The sequence below is a fragment of the Leptinotarsa decemlineata genome, unplaced genomic scaffold (assembly GCF_025532065.1).
Source record: "Leptinotarsa decemlineata unplaced genomic scaffold, Ldec_3_MD MMD2_P_RNA_scaffold_9, whole genome shotgun sequence".
Lineage (NCBI taxonomy): Eukaryota > Metazoa > Arthropoda > Insecta > Coleoptera > Chrysomelidae > Leptinotarsa > Leptinotarsa decemlineata.
The window spans coordinates 15,209,100-15,232,203 of NW_027412536.1; the positions used below are offsets into that span (position 1 = coordinate 15,209,100).

Consider the following 23,104-nt stretch of genomic DNA (forward strand, 5'->3'; position numbering starts at 1 on the left):
GGTTAATGTTTGGGATCATGGTAGAAAAATAATTGATTTTTGTGTATGTTAAATCAGGCTGATTTAATATTTTGTAGCAGAACCCTCGAAAAACAAATCAATTACTTAATGAATCAATTTAAAGCCGATTCAGGAGGGGTTCGTGAACATCCCAATTTTTTTTGTTAGTAGTCATATAATGTCAAGTCTTAGTGTTTCTGGATGAACATTTTATTTTCAGATTTTCAACAAGGAGCCTTAAATGAGCCTAAAATTTCTAAAAAGTGAAGAATTTGGATTTCGTTCTGTTAGCTTAAACGGTTAAGCCAGCAGAATCCAATATTTTTTCAAAAATAGAACACCTGGATAATATGCGATAAGGGAAAATATGTGCCTAAAATGAGCCTGAAATAATGATGGAATCCGATTTGACAAAATGTTTTTTATAAGGGTGGGTTTTGCTAGCTTAACGTTAAGCTAGCAGGACCCATGATATCTACGTTAAACGAAGAACAAAAATTTCGGAATTGAATACAAAATTAGCCTTAAATTATGGCCTGAAAATAAATGTAAAATTCCAAAGTGGTTCTGATAGCTTAACAGGGTTGACAAATTAGCAAGACACCATGTATTTGTTTAAACGACGGGAAATTATAATATTTTCCTTCGCAAGTAATTCGCTAATAACTAAAACATGCTAATGGTGTAGTCAAAGATCTGGAATACTCAATAATAAAAAATCAGTGAGAATTCTATGTAAACTATGTAGTTGATCAAAGCTCATATGTCAGACTTTTTGTAGGGCAGGAAATGAACCCACACTCTTGTTTTCATCAGGTTCGTTCCAACCAGCGTCAGAAACAGTTTCTGAGTCAGGATTCTGCGCAGTAATGTGATTGCGTTCCAACGTGAGTTTCCAATCATTAGTAAACTATCAGTTTTCTGTTCCATCCAAGATTCAAACCAGTTCGAAATCTATCAGAATGGTTTGAGGATTATCTTCTAACCATTAATCTGACGCATGCGTATTCCGTATTACTGTTTCTGTTTTATGTTCATACAACTTGCAAACGCAACTTGCTGGCGCAGGAAAAATTAGGAATTCTTTAAGTGAACCTAAAATATGAACATCTTTTACACAAATTAATTATTGCGGTGACCTACTTACCTCCCAGTTCCATGTTGATTAGTAAATAGAATAGATATACTGCAACCTTCTTTTACTCTCCAGAAATACACTCGATTAGATTTATTTTTAAAGGTTATGTTGAAATTCCATGCCAAACTTCAGTTGAACTATCAGCTGTTCCAATCAGAAATTTCAAATTAATCAGAAACCAATATTTAACAGACATGCGCGTTGACAAACGATTCACTTACTAAACAAATTCCGTAAGTAAAACTACTTTGTCGGGCAAAAAATCAACCTCCATCCCTGTTTTCATTCATTTCCAAAAAACATTTGTGAATTTATTTATTTATTCTATTCACGAATGTTTGGAAGAAGTTATCAATTTTTGTTGAAAATGGATGAAAACAGGGATGATTTAGATTTAATGCCTGACAAAATAAATTTGACATGTGTAGCTTGTTTATAATATGTAATATAATATATGTTATATATTCCAAAGCTACGATACAACATATATGTTAATGAGAAATAATTCACATCCATAAATGTTTTGAGAGAGTAATGGATTAATAAAAACATGGGTGAAGGTTGATTTTCTGCTCTACAAAAGGTCTGACATATAGTTTGTCTCACTTCTCATGGAAATACCCCAGTATCTTCCGTATTATTCGAGGTAGAACGATGAAACTCTCTGGACTAATGGAAATGCTCAAAATGCACCTACCACCTGAATGGTGTTGGCCAAAGTGATATACACTGTCCGCCACTCGCGATGGAACACCCCATTTTTACGGTAAAACATATTAGGGGGCAAAAAAAGGCTCAAAATTCTTTCAGATTCGTGATCAGGACTACCAACTTACTACGATTACATTGTTTTCCTGAAAAAATTTCAGTCCTGAAAAATCCGAATTTGTCTCACTTCTTATGGAAACACCCCCGTATCTTTCGTAATATTCGAGGTGGAACGATGAAACTCTCAGGACTGATGGAAATGCTCAAAATGCACCTACCACCTGAATGGGGTTGGCCAAAGTAATATACACTGTCCGTCCACAGTAAAAATGGGGTGTTCCATCGCAAGTGGCGGATAATGTATATCACTTTGACCAATCCCATTCAGGTGGTAGGTGCATTTTGAGCATTTCATCAGTCCTGGGAGTTTCATCATTCCACCTCGAATATTACGGAAGATACGGGGGTGTTTCCATAAGAAGTGAAACAAATTCGGATTTTTCAGAACAGACAATTTTCAGGAAAAAAGTGTATTCGTAGTAAGTTGGTAGTCCTGATCACGAATCTGAAGGAATTTTGAGCCTATTTTGCCTCCCAATATGTTTCACCGTGAAAATGGGGTGTTCCATCGCGAGTGGCGGACAGTGTATATCACTTTGGCCAACATCTTTCAGGTGGTAGGTGCATTTTGAGCATTTCCATCAGTCCTGAGTGTTTCATCGTTCTACCTCGAATATTATGGAAGATACGGGGGTGTTTCCATGAGAAGTGAGACACACTGTATAAAGTCCGACATCTGACGAAAAATGTCAATGCCATCGGAGTAAATTTTAGGTAATTGAGTTAATCCATGGGAGATCTCTCGCATCGCGTCGGTTCGACAAATCCATGACTTGAACTCGTGCCTGTTTTCACATTGATTAATAAAAAAAGTCGTATCGATGTTAAGTCAGCGAGACACCATGTAGTTTTTCAAACAAAGAGTAAGTCAAATATTTCCTTCTGCAACTAATTAGCGAATAAATATACCAAACCAATGTTCTATTCAAAGTTCTGGAAAACTTTATAATAAAGAAGTGGTATCGCTAACTTGATATCAAGTTAGCGAGACACCATGTATTTTTTAAATAAAAATGGGGCGAAAAAATATTTTTCTCCGCAACTAATTAGCGAATAAATATACTAAACCAATGGTCTAGTCAAAGTTTTGAAAAACTTAATAACTTCTGCAACTAATTAGCGAATAAATATACCAAACCAATGTTCTAGTCAAAGTTCTTGAAAACTTTATAATAAAGAAGTGGTATCGCTAACTTGATATCAAGTTACCTAGACAACATGTATTTTTTTTAAAAAAGGGTCGAAAAAATATTTTTTTCCGCAACTAATTAGCGAATAAATAGCGGCAAATTGTGAAATCATTCGTTTTACAAATTTCGAAAAGTGTCTCGTCAACTTGATATACGTTTTTCATTCAATGTTCGAAATCAAACAATTCGTAAAACAGTCTAGTTAAAAAATGAACTTTCAATTTATTTTTAGAATCTAGCTCATTGTAAACAAAATATATTGCGGATGTATAGAAACCGAAAATTTGACATCGTGAATGTGGTATGATAGGAAAGACAGGTGTTATCCCTCCACCTTCTTTCTCAAGTTGACAAAGCGGAAAACAAACCGTTAAAAATAATTGACAGGTGTATGCTGAAGAGATCAAAACAAACACATGTCGCATATCTCATTCCATTTGTGTACTTGTCAATCCCGATACCATCATTATTCTTGTAACCTATTTCTATGAAAATACGTGAAATTGATAAAAGAAAAGAAGAGATGCAGTGATGAATATATGATATTGGCATACGTATCATCATAATAAAATTAGATTCAAAATAAAAAAGAGATGTCAGTTTTTTACGAAGGAAACGTTTTGGCATTTTACTTCTCTGTCTATACCAATTATCTTTCATATAAGTATTGAAATATATACCGTTCCTGTGAATAATATCTGTCAATGATATCTGTTTCAACTTTAAAACAAATAGTTACAACCAGTCCAAGAACAAACTGAAAAAAAAATTTATTCTCGTGTAATTCAATGTTTGCGACTAGTTGTTTCAAATGGGCCTTTTTTGCAGTTTGTATTTGAAAGATGCATATTTGTACAGAATATTTATTTAGGACCGAATTGCTTTCTTCCTTTTTTTAGAAGTTTCCTAAAGATAGAGAAGCTTCTTCCCCAAAGTGAGATTCATTAAAAAAAATAGTATAATTCAAAAAAATTGAATAAAAAAGCTCTTTTCAAAAAATAAATTCTGGTTGACGAGTTATATTCGAGATAATAATTGTTTTAATAGTTACATATTCTATTTGAGTTAATTAATGAAGTCTAGTGATTTAGTCGCATACAAGTAGATGCCAAAGTGTTTATGTAGTTTGAAATCCTCACCAATCAGCGATCTATGGTGTTAGCAAACAGGTGCTTAAGTTAACCACCCTCATGTCATGATCGATCGAACACACCTGGTTTTAGTTAACGCATGTGGCATTTTATGTAAATGATACATCACTATTGATGTCTCTTCAGGGTATATTAATTTTCGATTCCCCGAAGGATAATTTGTAATTTTAACGTAAGGAATTTTCATTGCAAGGTATATGTTTTTTGTATTTGTAGTTGGTAAAGTTACATTTAAATCTATGAAATATGACACACACTGAAAATCAGCTATGCCTCAGCAGGATCTTCTGTGATCTCAGCAAGACAATTTGACTGAGTTCAGCATGAGACTTTGTCTAAATTGCACAAATATGGTATTCGTGGAGTTTCACTCGACTGGATACGGAGTTTCTTGACCCACAGAAAAAAGTTTGTTAGTATATCGTCCACTAAATCTGCATATCAAAATATCTCTGTCGGCGTTCCCCAAGGCTCTGTTTTGGGGCCAATTTTATTTTTATTCTACTCGAATGTCACGGACAATATCGAATCTTCTGCCTGCTTTATTAGATATGCAGATGAAACCAATATATTTGTCTCTGACAAATATGAAAATACCTTCAAACAAAAGTGTACAACTGCGGTTGGTAACCTCATTTCATGGTGTGATCAGAAGTCTCTTTATTTCAATAGTAATAAGACAAATATAATTCGATTCCACAACTACCAAAAACAATGCGAAACTGTAACAATAAAAACTGATCTTGATTGAGCCTACTTTATCAGTCAAATTTCTTGGAGTTACTATAGACTATAAACTGGAAAGAACATTGTACCACCTTGATCTTAAAATTGAACTCATTATGTTTTATGTTTCGAAATCTCAATGACATTTTGTTACGTGAACAATTATTCGTATTATATCATGCCCAAGTAGCCTCCCGATTACGATATGCATATGTTTCTGGGGTGTTTCCACTCGAGCACCAGACATATTTATTGCACAAAAACTCATTTTAAAAATTATGTGCGATACCCCAAGCAAAGCATCCTGTAGACAGATTTTAAAAGAATAAAACATTTTAACAATGACAATTATTTCAATTTTAGATATGTATGTATATGTATACAAGTTATAATACGAGGAATTGCACTGATTTCCACATTCCCTGATTTCCACATCGTATCTTCTAAATCTTCTGAATATTTGACCCTGCCTAAAGAAATAGTTAGTTCCGCCAATATTTCAACTCGCTTGAGAACATATTTACTCGAAAATGCTTTTTATACATTGGATGAATTTTTTATTCTTTAGATTATAAGTGACTATTCCTATATATTTCATCATTTTTGGGAAAATAAATGTATTATTATTATTTCATTACACCTCATATTGGTTACTACTCAGAAAGAGCGCATTCCACCTCAGGACAGTTAGTTTGTTATAACGATCGATCCCCTCATTTAAACTGTTTACTATGACGGTTGTATGTTTTTTGAAAGAATTTTTTTTGTGGAGAATTCAATGTATCTTGCTACTTTTCTGTGTTCCTAACCTTCCACAATATAAAGCTAAATTAATAGAGAAATTGCTGACAAACTGAAAGGTTCACTGGAATATTAAATTAGTCGGCATCATGTCGTATGCAATAAGCGGAAAATAATGAAATTTATATACCTTACTATCGCATATGCAGATGGTCATGTGAAAATATATAGTTGACCATATTATGTGGTCGATATAAATAAATAAATTTTGTTGTTTGTAAAAGGTACGACCATAAATTATTTGTAAAATGTAAATAGGGTCTCTCATTTGAATGTAGGTATTACTAAAACTTTCATAAGAGCAAATGCACAAAATTTTCAATGCATATGCTGGAATACACAAAAATACGCTTTTTCATGATATTTCCTGAGAAAGTTGTTGAATATTTTTCAATTATGTTTGTGTTCTGGGGCAAAACATCCGTAAATTGTGTAGAAATGAGGGTATATATATATAAACTATCATCTTCTATAAAAAAATGTTGAAAACTTACAAAGAAAGGAAGGAAGCAATTCAGAAAATTCAACTCACAAAGATATGTAGATCTTGCAAACAAGTAACTTTCAGACACCAACTAGAAGAAAAAGCCCAATGATATAAACATTGAATTACACGAAAGAATTTTTTTTTCGAAAGAAATACTTTCATATGAACACTGAATTGAACAAAAAAAACAATTTTCATTATACAGTTTGTATACCAAAGTTTCGTTAGGAAATGGAATCAGATATCATTCACTGGATTGCTACACATGATAATGAATGTTTGGAATACAAACTGGGTGAAAATGATTTTTGTATAATTCAGTGTTCATATAAAAGTTATTGTTTCCAAAGGATTTTTCTTTCGTGTAATTCAATGTTTATATGAAAGTAGCTGTTTTGAGAGGCCTTTTTAATTTTAGTTTGTGTCTGAAACTTACTTCTTTGCATGATCTACACATCCTTCCTTTCATTGGAAAAATTCCCACATTTGTTCATGAAGATGGAGAAGTATGAAGCCAAAACCTCTCTTTCACAAAAATTGATCTCTCCTGAAAATATAACCCATTTTCAATTCAAACAATTGTCTTCTTTCCACACGTTGTTACTTTTTCAAAATTTCCTGCACAACATTCTCATTTTACAGACTAGTTCAGAAATGAATGTATGATGTAAATGAAGGTGATTTCAAGTTCATTACCTGGCAAACTTCCCTTTCGCGCCTTTGAATTATCTTGGTAAACCATTCCTGAAATAAAGAGAATAATGAGTGGGAATTATATCAAAACAATCTAAATATCTAAAAGAAATATTTCTTATTTTATAAAATATACTTACAAGAGGTGCAATTTTCTTTCTGAGTCGACTGACATGAGAATTCCACGATGAATTCTGATTTACATATAGAATTAAACTTTTTTACTTACTGAATTCTATCAAATTTTTTATGAAATTGAGAAAAGACGTTTTGTAATCTGAATTTGTTCTAGATATAATTGTATGGATTTATCGAAATTCAAATGTAACTCATGAGACACCAACCATACAGATATTAGTTTCAAGTCTTCCAAAATAGATTTTTTAGTAAAATAAAGTTTTTGGCTTTCTACTACTCCATCTTGATATAAAAAATGTGGGAATCTTCCAAATAAAGGAAGGAAGTAATCAATTTTAAAATAAGTAACTCTATACATGGATGTGTAGATCTTGTAAAAAACTTTCAGACACTAACTGGAAGAAAAAGCCTTCCTAAAACAGCTATTTTCATATAAATATTAAATTACACGAAAGAAAAATTATTTTGAAATGAATACTTTCACATGAATTCTCTGAATTATACAAAACACAGTTTTCTCTACTCAGTTTGTATTCCAAACATTCGTTACGGAACTGAATCTGATATCATTCACAGGATTCCTACACAATATACCAAATGAAAGGTAAAACATTTTAATTACATAGAACACTGTCATCCTCACTGGTTCGCCGTAAGACACTTGTCTCAGGGCTCTTCAGCCCTGGATAACATCATAACAAAAAATACACAATTCATTAATTAATTACGATTTTACGTCACGGAATGTATTTGATCTATTCATGTCATCGATGACATCGTAATGAAATTTTTGAGATTCAATCAAATAAGCGAATGAATATTATAACGATGTCATCGATAACATGGATAGATCATATTTATTTTGTGACATAAAGTCGTAATTTATGAATGAATTGTGTATTTTTTCTTATAACCTAATGCAGATTGGGACTGAAGATCCCTGAGACAAGTGTCTTACGGCGAACCCGTGAGGATGACAGTGTTCTATGTAAGTGAAATTTTTCACCTTTCATTTAGTATATTGTGTAGCAATCCTGTGAATGATATCAGATTCATTTCCGTAACGAATGTTTGGAATACAAACTGAGTAGAGAAAAGTGTTTTTTGTATAATTCAGTGTTCATATGAAAGTATTTGTTTCAAAATAATTTTTCTTTCGTGTAGTTATATGAAAGTAGTTGTTTCAGGAGCGCTTTTTCTTCCAGTTTGTGTCTGAAAGTTACTTCTTTGCATGATCTACACATCTATGAAATTGATTACTTTCTTTTTTTCTTTGGAAGACTCCCACATCTTTTGTATCAAGATGGAGGAGTAGAAAGCCAGAACTTTTCTTTCTCAAAAATTAATCACTCCCATAACCCTTTCAACTTGAACAAGATATTTCAATAATATTGGTATTTTCAGAAAAGTTAATAGAACCACATAAATTCATGTAATAGAATTGAATAAACCAGGAAATAGAAATGGACTTAAAGCAGAACCTTGTGGAACTCCACGCTTGATGATTTTCAATGAAATCTTTTTTTTCTGTATAAAAGTATGCTGCTTTCTATTGCTAAGATAATTTTGAAACTATGTAAATACTATTCCTCTAATGCCAATAAAGTTCCTAGTAAAGTTTTACTAGGAGTTGAATGAAAAAACACTTGTTTTTTAAATATTCACAATATTGTTAGAATACTTTGTGGATATTTAAAAAAGAAGTTTTTTTCATTTAATTCCTAGTAGTTATGGATATTCATCAAGTATCGGCCAATCCAATCAAGAAATTAAGTTCAACTTTTACAGAACAATATCAAGATTTACTGTATCGAATGCCATCAAATATTAGTATATTATGCAACGATCATGTAATGATGGTTATTAAGACACGAGCATTAACTGGATACGAAACGAGCCGAAGGCGAGTTTTGTATGTTATATGCGAGTGTATTAATAACCATTACATGAGAGTTGCATACGCTATTTTTTCTAAACCCGATAAATAATGAAAAACTATAAATATTATATTTGTATTGAACACATTTAGAGTAATTAACTCATATTTTTTAAAAAAAACCCAAACTTAATGGTATTATCATGGATATATGAAAACTATAAAGATTCTAATTATATTTATATTGAATATAACAACTGTAATTAATCTGATCTTTTAAAAATATTGGAGTCGATGGTATTCCTTCTATATCGCTGTTTTCAGACATTTTGATAATATAGGTAGGTAATATGAAAACTGATTTTGACAAATAAAGCAATTAGTTACTTAGGTTAGAATCTAGGACAAACAAAGGAACAGGATTCTTGATTGAAAAATTATGGGTTTCTATTGGTTGATAATCTATATCGTTATGAAAAATCTGTATCATAATGGATATCATTATGAAACGGATTATGGTCATATAAGTGTATTGTTAGAGTACGGGTGTAGAAAAATAAATTTAGGGAGAATGTTTCAATTTTTTTCCTCGCTCATAAGGTCGGCAACGTCCAAAATATCAAGCGTATTTTCAAATTCAAAGTATATGTATGTAACTGCTGCCATCTACAATGTCGAATCTTCACTAACCACGATTCTACCCCTATCAGGACGCATTTAATCAAAATGTTATAGTACGAGATCCCATTGCAAAATTATGTACGGATAATTTAGACAATCAAAATTTTATGTACGGATAATTTAGAAAATCAAAATTTAATTTTGAAGTAATTTCATAAATAGGAGAATTCATTGTTCGTAAGGTGCCAATTAGTAATTAGCCACCTGTACTATTAATTAAAATATTATTAATTGACTTTTACAAATAAATTTCGTTTACATCTTATGGAAATAAAACCTACAGCACTTTACAATAGTGTATTCGAAATATTTGAAAAGTCACAGTTGCTGCCGATTTTTTAGCCGCTACCTCTACGCAGCCAGGTGTAAACAGGTACGATTTTGTTTAAACTTTTCGTTTATTAAGTATGTATATTTATTTCATTTACACCACATTAAAGATCATTTTTTTCTGTACTTAATTTTATAGAGGTGCTTGTAAAAAAATCCGCAAATCAAAGTTTCCTGACTTTAAAGATGATAGGTATTGAAAATGAAGTGACAGAGAGTGAGTGCGCGACGCTACTGGTTAGACAAGGACGCTAGATACCAGCTGTATCCGTTTTTTGAGCCGTTGCGCAAGTCTCGATAAATAGGGTTCTCAACCAACGGTCTAAATAGTTAGAACGACTCTGATTAAATGCTCTAAAAAAAGTAAAATTAAATAATTATATTCAAAAAAATTATATTACATAATGCCAATCAGTGAACTTTTTTAATTGATTTTGTTAAATTATTCATTTATTTGTAATTGAAATATTATTGTGCGTATTTTTAATTTGCAATAATAAATGTTTTTGATACTCAAAATTAATAAAAATTATTAAAAATAGATTGATGACTAAAAATTATTCTTAAAAAATAAACATTTCTTACAATTAATGTTGTGGAAAAATTTTCAATCTATTCCTTGTCTTTTGTTTTAAAACAGTAATTTTCTTGAGAAAATCAGTATGATAACCGAAGTAATCAGTTGATTTTACTGGTAATATAATGTCATGATATTGATATTTTTTTTCTCCGAAATTATAATATACAGAAACATCTTTTAAATGATACTTCATTAAATTTGAATACATTATTTGACTTACTGCACAAAAAACACTTCGATATTTTGTTAATTATGGCTTTTCATAAACAATAGTAATATTATTTTAATATTATTGAAACAATAACAATAAAAATAAAACGTATCACCAGCTGCAAAATAGTTTCGTTAGGATTTATAATCAATAACAAAACCTCAGCTCAGCTGCTTGACTGAGAACCCTATTTATAGAGACATGCGCAATGGCTGAAAAACAGGTACAGCTGGTATTTAGCGTCCTTTTCTTACCATTAGCGTCGCGCACTCACTCTCTGTCAGGAAACTTTGACTTGCGGATGTTTTTTACAAGCACCTCTATAAAATTAAAAAAAAAAATCTTTAATGTGGTGTAAATGAAATAAATATACATAATAAACGAAAAGTTTAAACAAAATCATATCTGTTTACACCTGGCTGCGTAGAGGTAGCGGCTAAAAAATCGACAGCAACTGTGACTTTTCAAATCTTTCGAATACACTATTGTAAAATGCTGTAGGCTTCATTTCCATAATAATATTTAAAAGAAATTTATTTGTGAAAGTATTTTAATTAATAGTACTGGCGGGTAATTACTAATTGACACCTTATGAAAAATGAATTCTCCTACTTATGAAATTACTTCAAAATTAAATTTTGATTGTCTATATTATTCCTACATAATTTTGCAGTGGGATCCCAGACTATTATGCTCATATGGGTTTGTTTGTTCGTGATATTGGATAAATGATAATGGATAAAATGTATTTTCTGTATCACCCTGTGGTGCAGATGATTGCAGATTCTCTGAAAGAAATGGGACTTTGGGAAGTGGTGAATTTTTAAATACATGTTATAGTTGGTTGAAAACGATGAAGATAGTGTTGTATTATTTAAGAACTAATACGTGTGTAATGTATTTTTATCAAGCGAAAGGAAGTTTGGGAAAGTTTGTGAGCTCGGGGTGCTTGAAAATTTTGAAAGTTATATAGTATGATGAAAACATTGGCAATTGATCTATAGAATAAATAATAAATTATTATTAAACGGTTGAATATGTATAAAAAAATTTGAGAAATATTAATATTGAAGTCAAACTAGTAGTAGTTTTTCTATAGGAATGTGTGTTTGTCAACTTACTGTGTTTTTAGATTTCTAAATCTATTCATTTGATGATGATATTTCATTTCTCTTTTAGGATAATAACAGCAATTGAGGAAAAAAGAAAAAGAAATATTACTTTCATTTCTCTTTCCGAATAATACCACTATGAGCAAGAAAGAAAATGTGTTAATTTGAAGAATGGTTTTTTTATTTTGTACTATTATTTGACTTTTTGAAAATGAAAAAAAAAATGTTTTGTAGAATTTCATTTCAAGAATGTATATGAACTTATTTTGTATATACATATTTTTTTAATATATTAATATGTAATATGTCTTGTGCATTCAATTATCTAAATTATGAGGAAAAATGGCCACTTAAGAGTCAAGAGTCAACATCCGATTGAGGTATCATTGTCTTCAAAACTACTCTGAATACGGACCTACTTACAACGGAATATCCCAAGGTAATATAACCCGTAAATGAAAATTACACCGTAAAATTTTATCTGAGTATAGAATTCCACTGTGAAATTATATAGAGAGTGTAAAATTCTACTGTAAAATTCTGTCAAGAGTGTAATATCTCGATATAAATTTATATCGCAAATTTACCCTATAAAGTTTCATTTCAACACAAAAGTACACTCAAAATGAAAAATTACACTGAAAAATTCCACACTTGTCTTCGAGATAGAATTACAAAATGATATTCCGCATGGAATGTGAGATCACACACGAAAGTAATTTCTCGCTAATATGGGCGGTAATCAAATTGCCACCGGTACCGGTGGAAAAATTTTTACCAGTGTATAACTGATGGAAATTAAATAAATACACAAACACGTGAAAGACCATTACAACAATTTGTGAACCAAAAACTATTAATTGTTCTATAGGCGTTCCAACGAAACGTATACAATTTCACTTTATCTTATTAAAACTATCCGACTCGACTGAGGAACTAATAGAATCCTCATAAGTTTCAGTGTATAATTAAGTCCTTCCGGAGGCCTATCAAATTAAAGTCAAACCATTCAGTCTGATAAAGCCTTTGATTGGATTAACGAATACTAACGAAAATTTGGAAACTCTGCTGGAAATAAGATATGAAGGTCTTTATTGAGTTGAAACTTACGAAATGATGTATTTTTATACTTCCGGGGTTTTACTTTCGGTATCATGACAGAATCAGGAACTGTGCAAACTATATATTGTCACATTAAAATGTGACAAGTATCCCAGGTATTCAGTATTCCATGATATGAATATTTTATAAATTTTTTATTGCCCCCCCCTTTTATTTTTTGAACGGGTCAACTCAAAAAATTGTAATTTGGGATAATGAAATTAATGCATGAATTTTTTATTTTGAAGTGAAATTGACAGATGAAACTTTCAAGATGGCGACTGGACGCCATCTGGAAAAAAATTAAATGGAAGGGGGGGTCTTGTGACACATCTTTTTGATGCTTCATAACCTAGAATATAATGTCAATATCTTCAACTACTACAGGATGGCGGAACTTTTAATAATTGCCTGAATACATTGACATTTAAACTACATAATAAGCTTAAGGTCAGAGGTAATAAGCTTAAGGTCAGTTCGGAAGATGCTCGAAATAGTTGCCTTGAACTTTTTGACATATGAACAACCTATCTGATATTTCACGCTGAACATTTTTGAACACAGGAACGTCAATATATCTACAAATATTAATTATTCTCTGCCGTATCTACAAATATTAATTATTCTCTGCCGTATATCGAATATTGAAGCAGGTTCAGTTTCGTACACCTTTTGCTTCAAATAGACCCATAAAAAAGTCCAAAGGTGTCAAATATGGCGAGATGGCTGGCCATTCTGTAGGACCTCGCCGGTCCTACAGAATGGCCTGGAGTAATGTAGTGGTGCTCCATCTTATTGGAATACAATATCCATATCGAATTCATTAGGATTCGCTTCGACGATTACAGTGATGAGAGGGTCAACAGTAGCTTCCAGCGTATTCAAATACAGTCCCCCTGTTAAATTTTGATCAATAAATAGAGGTCCTACAATATGGTTTCCAAATATTCCTGATCAAACGTAAATTTTTTCTGGATATTGGGTATGTGTTTCCGGAAAACGTTAGGGTTGATGTCACTCCACTGATGGCAATTTGTATTGTGAACATTGCCGTTTAAAAAAATGTACATTCGTCACTAAAACAAATATTGTGGAGATAGATAGGATGCCTTGCAATGGTTTCCGTCATGATTTCGCACAATTCTGTTTTTCGATCAGGGTCACCTTCAGTTAATTGTGGTGTACCATTTTAAATTTTGTATAGATGGACACAGTAGAAGGAGACACCTCACGAACATTCGCGACGGAATACGTAGACTGTTCAGGATTTGCTGCCATCTAACCAATTATATTTGCACTTTCTGTTCTTCCGGAATGGACGGATGACCTGGATGACACTACCGGTAGTTATAAATTTGGATAAAAGTGTCCTCAAATATTTTCTGCAGATAGGACGATTCGGAAAACGTTCATTGAAAATCCTTTCGGTCTCGTGTGAAAGTACGTTACGCACCTTAAAGAAAAATTGCTTCAATGTTTTCTTCCAATGGACAAGAATTGGCCATTTTAGAGATTGTTGACGTGGTACCTTTCTACTAATAAAACCGAAAAGTAAACGAGAATATTCTAACTGAACAATGATGTTCATTGTCGTACTGACATTTTTTGTTGGTTTTATAAACAAAAAATAACTTAACAAACCTCATCGTGTTGTTGGAATTGCCATATGGAAGATAAAAAAGAATATTTCTAGAAATATCGATATTAATGTGTTTGTATTCAGGAAATTATTAAATGTTCCGCCATTTTGTAGTAGGTGAAGATATTGACTTCATATTCTAGTGTTGTGAAGTATTCGTCAGGAGCTTCAAAATGATGTGTCACAAGACCCTTTCCTTTAATTTTTTTTAAAGGTGGCGCCCAGTCGCCATCTTGAAAGTTTCATCTGTCAATTTCACTTCAAATAAAGTATTCATGCATTAATTTCATTATCCCAAATTTCAATTTTTTGAGTAGACCCATTCAAAAAATAAAAGGAGGGACATTAAAGAAAAGCACTGTATAATGAAACCACAACTGTTCATATATAATTGTATTACTGATATTGTTTCGTGATATGTATATTTATCCAATAAGAAACTTCGCTCCGTATTGATAAATACTTAAAGTTCTTTAGAAAACAAAATATGTTCAAGGCATATTTTCACCAAACGGACTCGCTTTCGACTAGTTTTGTTTTCAAAAACAAACAAAAAACTTGTTATAGTTTCAAAAATAAACTCGAATTTCACCAAACAAACAAAAATCAGTCTGAGTCATGTGTTCTGTTGTGAACGTTTTCTATCGTTTCTACTACAGGAACAGTTTTCATCATGCCTTCTCTAGACGATGTTTTTATAATGGCCTTCGGTTTTTTATAGCCACATCTTGAGCGAAAGGAACGAAAGAGAAAAAACCAAGATACTGAAGAGATCATTGTTAAGAAGACGATTAGATTATGGAAGGGATAAAATTATGGCAGATTTAATAATTGATGACTTAAATGAATGAAGAACTGAAATCATCGAAATTTACACCCAGCACTGATTAAAACTTTAAATAAAGTAATGATGTCACATAAAGTCACACACGCAAACAAAATAGTGAACTGAATTAGTTGCTTGTTGTTATCGCCAACCGTTTCCACATGGCGAACTGTGTACAAAAACACAAGACAAAACACCGAAACTTTTTGATCTTTCCGCCTGCCGATTAGACATTTCGTTGTTGACAAAAACAGTCGCCCACGACACAAAGTTTTCAAAATGTTTTTTATTTTGACACCCCAATCGACTCATTTGCTGTTTTGTTGTGGTTTTGTCCGTTTGGTGGAAATCCGTCTTTAAATATAGCTATTTGCCTCATTTATCATTTCGTTAACCGAGGATAACTTTAATAATGAAATAGATTTTGTGGTTGTGATCTCATGGGATGTTTGAAATATGTCCAAAATCTTTGGACCTTTGTAGGATTGAGAATGAGCCACCAATATTTATAATAGTGTTGTATAATAGTGTTGAACTGAGAACGTAGTCAGAATCTGCAGATATGGAAATGTTTGGGTTGAACTACAAAAACCACGTCGTATTGTTACCAAAATTCTTTCAAAGAATATAAAAAAATATGACAAAAGAGTTGCGTCTGGTATTCTTACGTGTGAACCTAGCTATTCCTTCAAAGATAAACCTTGACTCACAAAGTCATGAAGACTGGAAAAACCTAGAAAAAAATTGATTTTTCTATCAAAGGTACCTAATATCATTTTATAAACATGAGAGATGATTAATTACTACATAAGAACATACGTTTTCAGGCCTAAGTCACAATTAAAGACATCAAAAGCCTGACTGGTGAAGCGTGGTAGAATGGATTCTGTTGTATCTACCAAACGTATTGCCTGCAACCTGCCAACCCGAATTTCTTTCTAGAGAATAAATGTATTTTTGGAAACTATAACGTTCTGTGGGTTATTCTCGAGGTTACTGTTAAAAAAACAATAACTGATACTCGATAATATTCGATGTACCTACTAATGAAAACGAAAATTTGGTTTCGTTACTTAGGCGTTACCTACTATTATATCAATTTTTGTTGTGTGACTATCAACAAGTGGTTCGATGAAATCCAAGCTCATATTCGTCTTTGGAAAGGAATGATTCCAGAATCGATTCACTCTCAAGAGGAATGAAATATACTCATTCTACTGAAGAAGTATATTTCAGTTATGTTGACAACTCTTTATTGAGTTGTTCATTTGAATATCTATATTATTTTCATTTGAATCTACTCTATTGAAAGTGAATAGTGTTTCATAATATATACTGAACTGAATGGTGCAGTTGAGAGGGTAGTCACTAAAGTAATAATGAAAAAGGTGACGTAAATTATCACTTCGTTTTTAAGATAGGATTTGAATTCTCAGTATTAACAAGAACCCTTTACTTACCAATTAAACTAGTAGGTTACTCATGTGACCAAGAGTCAATAACTATCGAAAGTGTTTTGGTCAATCTATCTTATATATGTTTACTGATATCACAACTATTCACCTAGGCGCCTATATCAATAATCCTTTGTTTCCGGATCTTACGAAATTTAATAATGAATAGATTAGTCAATTTTTAGGTAATTTTATATTCATATTTACGGAATTCATATAACAAAAAATCAAAATCTGTATGCAATTCCATGGATGGAATTAATCAAATGATTTTTACCCTCTCATCAAAATGTTCTGTTTTTTTTTCAATCCTAACTTTTCTACTTTTTTCACGTCAGTTTTCACCTTCAATACATCCTCAATCAGATATAGATAGCCTATGCGCTATAGGATATCTTGAGAAGCCCTATATTCTGAATCTGAATGTAAGTCGTTACAAGAAATGTACAAATACTACTAATTTTCACTATACCATCCCGTTTGCTTTGAATGTATCTAGTTTAACTTATCAGTAATATTATATGCATAGCTGCTAGCTGTTTGTAGGTGAAGTACCTTCATTTTAAGCCGGATTATGACAAATCTGGTTTGATGCGAATTATAGATGTAGAACACCGTCAGTTATACTTACATTTTTCTTCTGAATTCAACACACGAATTATGTTGCTGAAGGTAACAAAAAATAACCGCAACTAATGAAAAAACTGTCAATCCTGAAGACACAAAAAATAGGACATTTAAAAAGCGCACTAATACACAGTATCACACATCATTCTTCAGTCCTTAGCCGGTTGTGAATAACCTTGATTCTAGTACAGCCAAACTCGATGTGTCTGCGATTCGAACTGGAGAGGATAACCAGAAAAGCATGTAAAATATAGGTCCCGAAAGGGATCGCTAACTCTCGGGCGCAGTCGCCGTCTTCCGCGATTACGTCAATAGATGTTCCGTCTTTCTTCCACCCCCGCAAACAGAGGAAGTGGTTGGTGTGGTTTTTTCAGTACGTCGCGCAGGGGTGAGTGCGCGTACGCTTACTGGCCGAAGACGTGGAGAACTAGCCATTGGGATAGATCGGCTCTATCACGCGTGCGGCATTGTCAGATCCAAAGAAATTCTTGAATACTACCTATCTTCATTATAATATACAGATATGTGGACTGTTAAAAAAATTAACAATCAATCAACAGAGATTGGCGAACAAATGGAATATCATAGAAGTTTTTGAATAATGTTATGGATTTATATCTGAAAGAGCATATATTTTGAACAGCAAACTATAGTTATTAACTTGTATTTTAAGTCCACTTTTACAACAAAATTGAGTTTAATTGAAAGCAGAGTTAGCAAAGTCCAAAATACAGTAAAATGAAAATGCCAGCTCGCAATAAAACTCTAAAGGAAGTGAAAAATGTGAAAAATTTAGTTTTTGACAGCGAGAATAATGTGTGAACAACACTAAGATCAATTTTCATCCATACAGGATGAGAAAACATCGTAGTAAAACGAATTGTATTTAGTTAACTAGTTAGGTGATCCAATAATTTTTCTGACCAACCAACTAACCTCTCTTCAGAAAAACGAATTATATTTACAAAATACAAAATGCTTCGTCCTTGCGTAAATAATATGTAGAGGTGACCTTGAGACATTTGGACGTTTAACGACATGAATATCATTCTAGTATCAAAAACAGATACATCAACTGTTCCAAACCATTGGAATACATTCATAGATCACTCGAAAATTATAGGGAGATATGAGAATATAAAGCAATTCTAGAGATATTAGATTTTTTCAAGTTTCATAATAAAGACGGAAACAGATTTCAGCCTCTGAGGCGTATATATAAGTTTCTGTATAATTTCTCAGCTCTTTTTTTGATGAGCAAAATTATTAAATACGTTGATTTATTGCTGAAAAATACTTTCAATTTACGTAGTATCCTATAGGGGTGAACTAAAAAGTTTGGCATTCCAACTTTTGTATACAGGTCTATTACAATTTTCAATACTTTTCAGATTGTAGAAGATGAACAACCCCAAAAAATATTAATGGGAAATTCAAAATTTCTTAAAAAAAATATTTTCAATCAATATGAGACAAAGAGAAAGTAATGCAAAAACAAGAATAAACAGAAACTGCTTCTATTTTCATATCGATTATATCTCAACCAATTGTTTACAAATTGGTCACACGTATCTTGACCTACTAAGAAGACATGAAAAAATACCCATAAATTACTACTTAGTGAGTCCGCACAGGCGCAATTCACCAACCAAGTTAGCTTTTTCAGGAGATGAAATTTTATTTAAGAATGTGAATATTCGTATTTGAAATTTGTAACGTTTTCCCATCCAAAAATTCCTACAGTGGGATCTGGCAAATTCCTGCCGGAAAACAACTATTCTTCTGGTTTATACGACGACGGACATTGGATATTATCGGACAGATATTTTACTTGCTTGCAGATACTTTCTGTTCATCCAGCAGCAGGACATTGAAGTCTCACTTCTCGTCAGTGCAGGACAGATCCAACCAGGATAACGTGTCTGGTACTTCACCGATTTCGATATTCCACTGCATAATGAAAAGCTTCGTCTGAGACAAGATCTGTTTCAACTACAGTAGGTAAAAACAGTTATATCTTGTTATGTATGAAATTCTTATCTCTGAGACAATTTATATATTAAATATATTTTATTATATAATTGAATTTCTATCGTCACATTAACCACGGAAGTAGTTGTTTTTGGCAGGATTTTGCAAGATTCTACAGTGAAGGATTGTTCGAGACGTTCACTTCATACTAATAATAACCATCCAAAAAAGGATTTCCGATAACTTCTTTGAATTTTGAATATTGGACTTGTTTCAATTTATTAGTGAAATGGTGAAACTGTACTTTAGTCCGTATGACTTCTTTTACAGATGGAGATAAGTCAAATATTCCATGAAATTATTTTTCACAATTATCGTCATAACAGTCAATATTTCAAATGTTTTATGACAATGGATAGCATAGCAATGCGTTTAAATATACTAACATGATGAAATGGTTTAGATTAGTTTCACTGATTAATATTATCGCTATATGCAATTCAGGTTATCGTAATGAATAGTTCAAATTCAAATTCAAATTTTATTGAGTTTTTGTTACTGTTAACATCAACAGATTAGACGAGCCTTATAAAAGAAAAAATACACATTGTGTAAACACATAGACACAGAAATATACAGAGCATTCCATTTAAAACGAGCTATCGTGAATAACTTTTGGTACAATAATTTGTAGGATGAAGAATATACACTTCAACCATAGTATACAGGGTGAAAAATTTTTACATATTCACATTTGAAGTTACTTCCCCTATCGCATTCTCAGAGCATGCAGCAATTTTTTAAATGGATCACCCTCTATTGTTTTTCATTATCAGATGCTCCACGATGGGCAGATTTCAACAAAGTATTAAAACATATGGTCTGAAGCTCATAGTTTAGAAGCTGAGTTGAAAACGAGCCACCCTGAATGAACTTCTATACAATCTGTTACGTAGGTGTTCTCATAGTTAGGCATACATTAACAGCAGGTGTCTCTCATCACACTTGCGTCAGAACTGTTCGAATTGTTCCATAGTTTCAAAATGGACGAACAAACGAATAAACCTATTCTCAAACTGAATGCCATGACAGATGTCATTGTCATGTTTCTTGTCTCTTTTTATGGTATTCACTACATGGTCTTCTACCAGTAAATTATGATTTAAAACAAATTCGAATGTCCTTTCAAGGGAATTTCAAGTAATCCTTGTACATTAGTGAGGATTCCAGCTTTTTTATTGTAGTTACATATATTATTTGTAGATATACACAAGCCATTTCTTTTATCATGTGGTAACATTGCTATATTCTAAACCATAACAGATACGAAGACGATTAAATAGGAAAAAAAAGGTAACTGTCATCGGGAACAATACAATGGTCGAAGAAAATTTACGAGGACTCCCGCCCCTCTCGAGTTATACAGGGAAAATAAAAAATGCTGTTTTTCGTTTTTTTCGAATGGAATTGTTATTTCGGAGAATATCAAAAAAATGGAAAAGGAAAATGTTATTGTATTCAAAGTGCACTATGATGATGTCATTATGAAAATTCAATAAAACTTTTCGTGTCAACATGGCTACCACCACCTTTTTTTTTAATAAGAGACTTGTCTTTTTTATTACGGATATATAGCGATATAAATTCACAATCCAAGGGTACAATATCACAGCTGATATTTTTATAGCGTTTCATTTGAAGTGATTACCATCATCAGTGACAACAATTTTAAATTACCGTCCTGTCGTTACTTCTTTTGTGAATTGTATATATATACAATATAATTCGGACAAACCAATAAATTCCACAGGTAGGCACCCTAACACAATGAAAATTCGTACTTTTTCGTTTTGGGAATTTTTTTATTGTCGTAATATATCAGTTTTTGGTGAAAATTCGATTGTTGTATAATTTGGTATGGTCAAAGAGCATCTCAATTCATTTACCATCTTAAACACGTAGTCTTTGCTTGGTTTCTATGGCAGAAAAAATAAATGCGTTGTTGATATCTGTTGAGAACTGTCAGCCGTTTATGAACACATCAAAGATGTATTCAAATGATGAAAGGACTGATGCTACTTAGCTATGCAAAATCAAATAGAAATCCTCTTTTCGCAAGGAATATGTATGTTGAGCTATACCCGAATCGTCGTATTCCGAACATCCAAATGTTTAGACGATTAGAAAGAAATTTGAGGGACTATGGTGCATTTGACAGAAAGAGAACAAGAAAATGTGTGCTTACTGGAAGTGTGAGAAATCAAATGAATGTTATGGGTATGCAATTATTACCACATAAAAATTTACACAGTAAAAACATCTTTTTTATATTTTTTAGGATTGGCCAGTTACAAATATTATGCTAATCAAGATTGTTTTTTACGATAAATTGCCCACGAAATGGGGATTTCTGTAAAATCCACCAGAACTATTTTGAAACAGAACAAAAATATAAATGTTATAGGATACGCAAAGTTCATCACCTCAATGAAAAAGACTATGGAAGGAGACTACGATTTGCGAAGTGGTTAAGACGTAGAAATAGGGAAGTTGGAAATATTTGTAAAAAAATCATTTGAACGAACGAATCAAAATTCACCAACAATGGTTGGTTCAACAGAAATATTCATTATATGTGGAATAATACAAATGAATATTACATAGGGAAACGAATTTCCAAGAAAGGTTCGGAATGAATGTTTGGTTGGGAATTGTAGGAACCAACATTTTTGGCCCTTTCTTTTACGATGATCATTTGAATAGTGAAATGTATCTTCATTTTCTCAATAAATTCGATGGCTACTTAGATGAATTACCACTGAATATTCGCCATGAAATAAAATATTTCCAACAGGACGGCGCTTCTTCCCATATTGCAGTAATAGTATGGGAACATTTAGATGCAATATTCCCAAAAAAATGGATTGTTAACAATGAACCAATTAATTGGCCAGCTCGATTCCCAGATCTTATTCCTTTAGATTTCTTTTGTTAGGAGATACATAAAGGATTAAGTTTTCTCAACACCAAGTACAGATATCGACCATCTCAAACAAAAAGAGATGCATGTATTAGTATTACACTTATTATGTTAGAAAATTGCCACAGAAATTGTCTGGGCCTGCAACTTATGTGCATTCAACAAAGAGGTCGTCAATTCGAGCATTTAATGTAGGTTGTCATGTAGCTTTGATTTTCCGTATTGATTTCATTTTTCGAAAAGTTCATGATAAAATAAATTGTTTTTTTGTTTGATTGTTGTCACTGATGATGGTGGTTATTTCGAATGGAACGCTATAAACATATCAAATGTGATAGACCCTGGTATAGTAAATTTATCGCTTTATCAATATCTGCAATAAAAAGGTAAGGTCCGTATTGAAAAAAAAGTTAATGGTGGCTATGTTGACACGAAACATTTTATCGAATATTCATTATTACATCGTCATATTACACTTCAAATACAATAACATTTCACCTTTCCATTTCTTGATATTCTCCGAAATAAGTCCATTCGAAAAAAACGAAAAACAGCATTTTTTGT

The 23,104-nt window shown here is 32.1% G+C and overlaps 1 long non-coding RNA gene across 1 annotated transcript in view; it reads right to left on the reverse strand.

Annotated features, from left to right (window-relative positions):
• Positions 1 to 17,955, reverse strand: part of LOC111507452 (uncharacterized) — a 148,475-nt gene extending 130,520 nt beyond the window's left edge. Inside the window, exons 1-2 of the long non-coding RNA XR_012464422.1 lie at positions 17,594 to 17,955; positions 7,018 to 7,065 (exon numbers count right to left, since the gene is read on the reverse strand). This is a non-coding gene — a long non-coding RNA (uncharacterized lncRNA). The remainder of the gene's footprint in view (positions 1 to 7,017; positions 7,066 to 17,593) is intronic.
• Between the last annotated feature and the right edge of the window lie 5,149 nt (positions 17,956 to 23,104).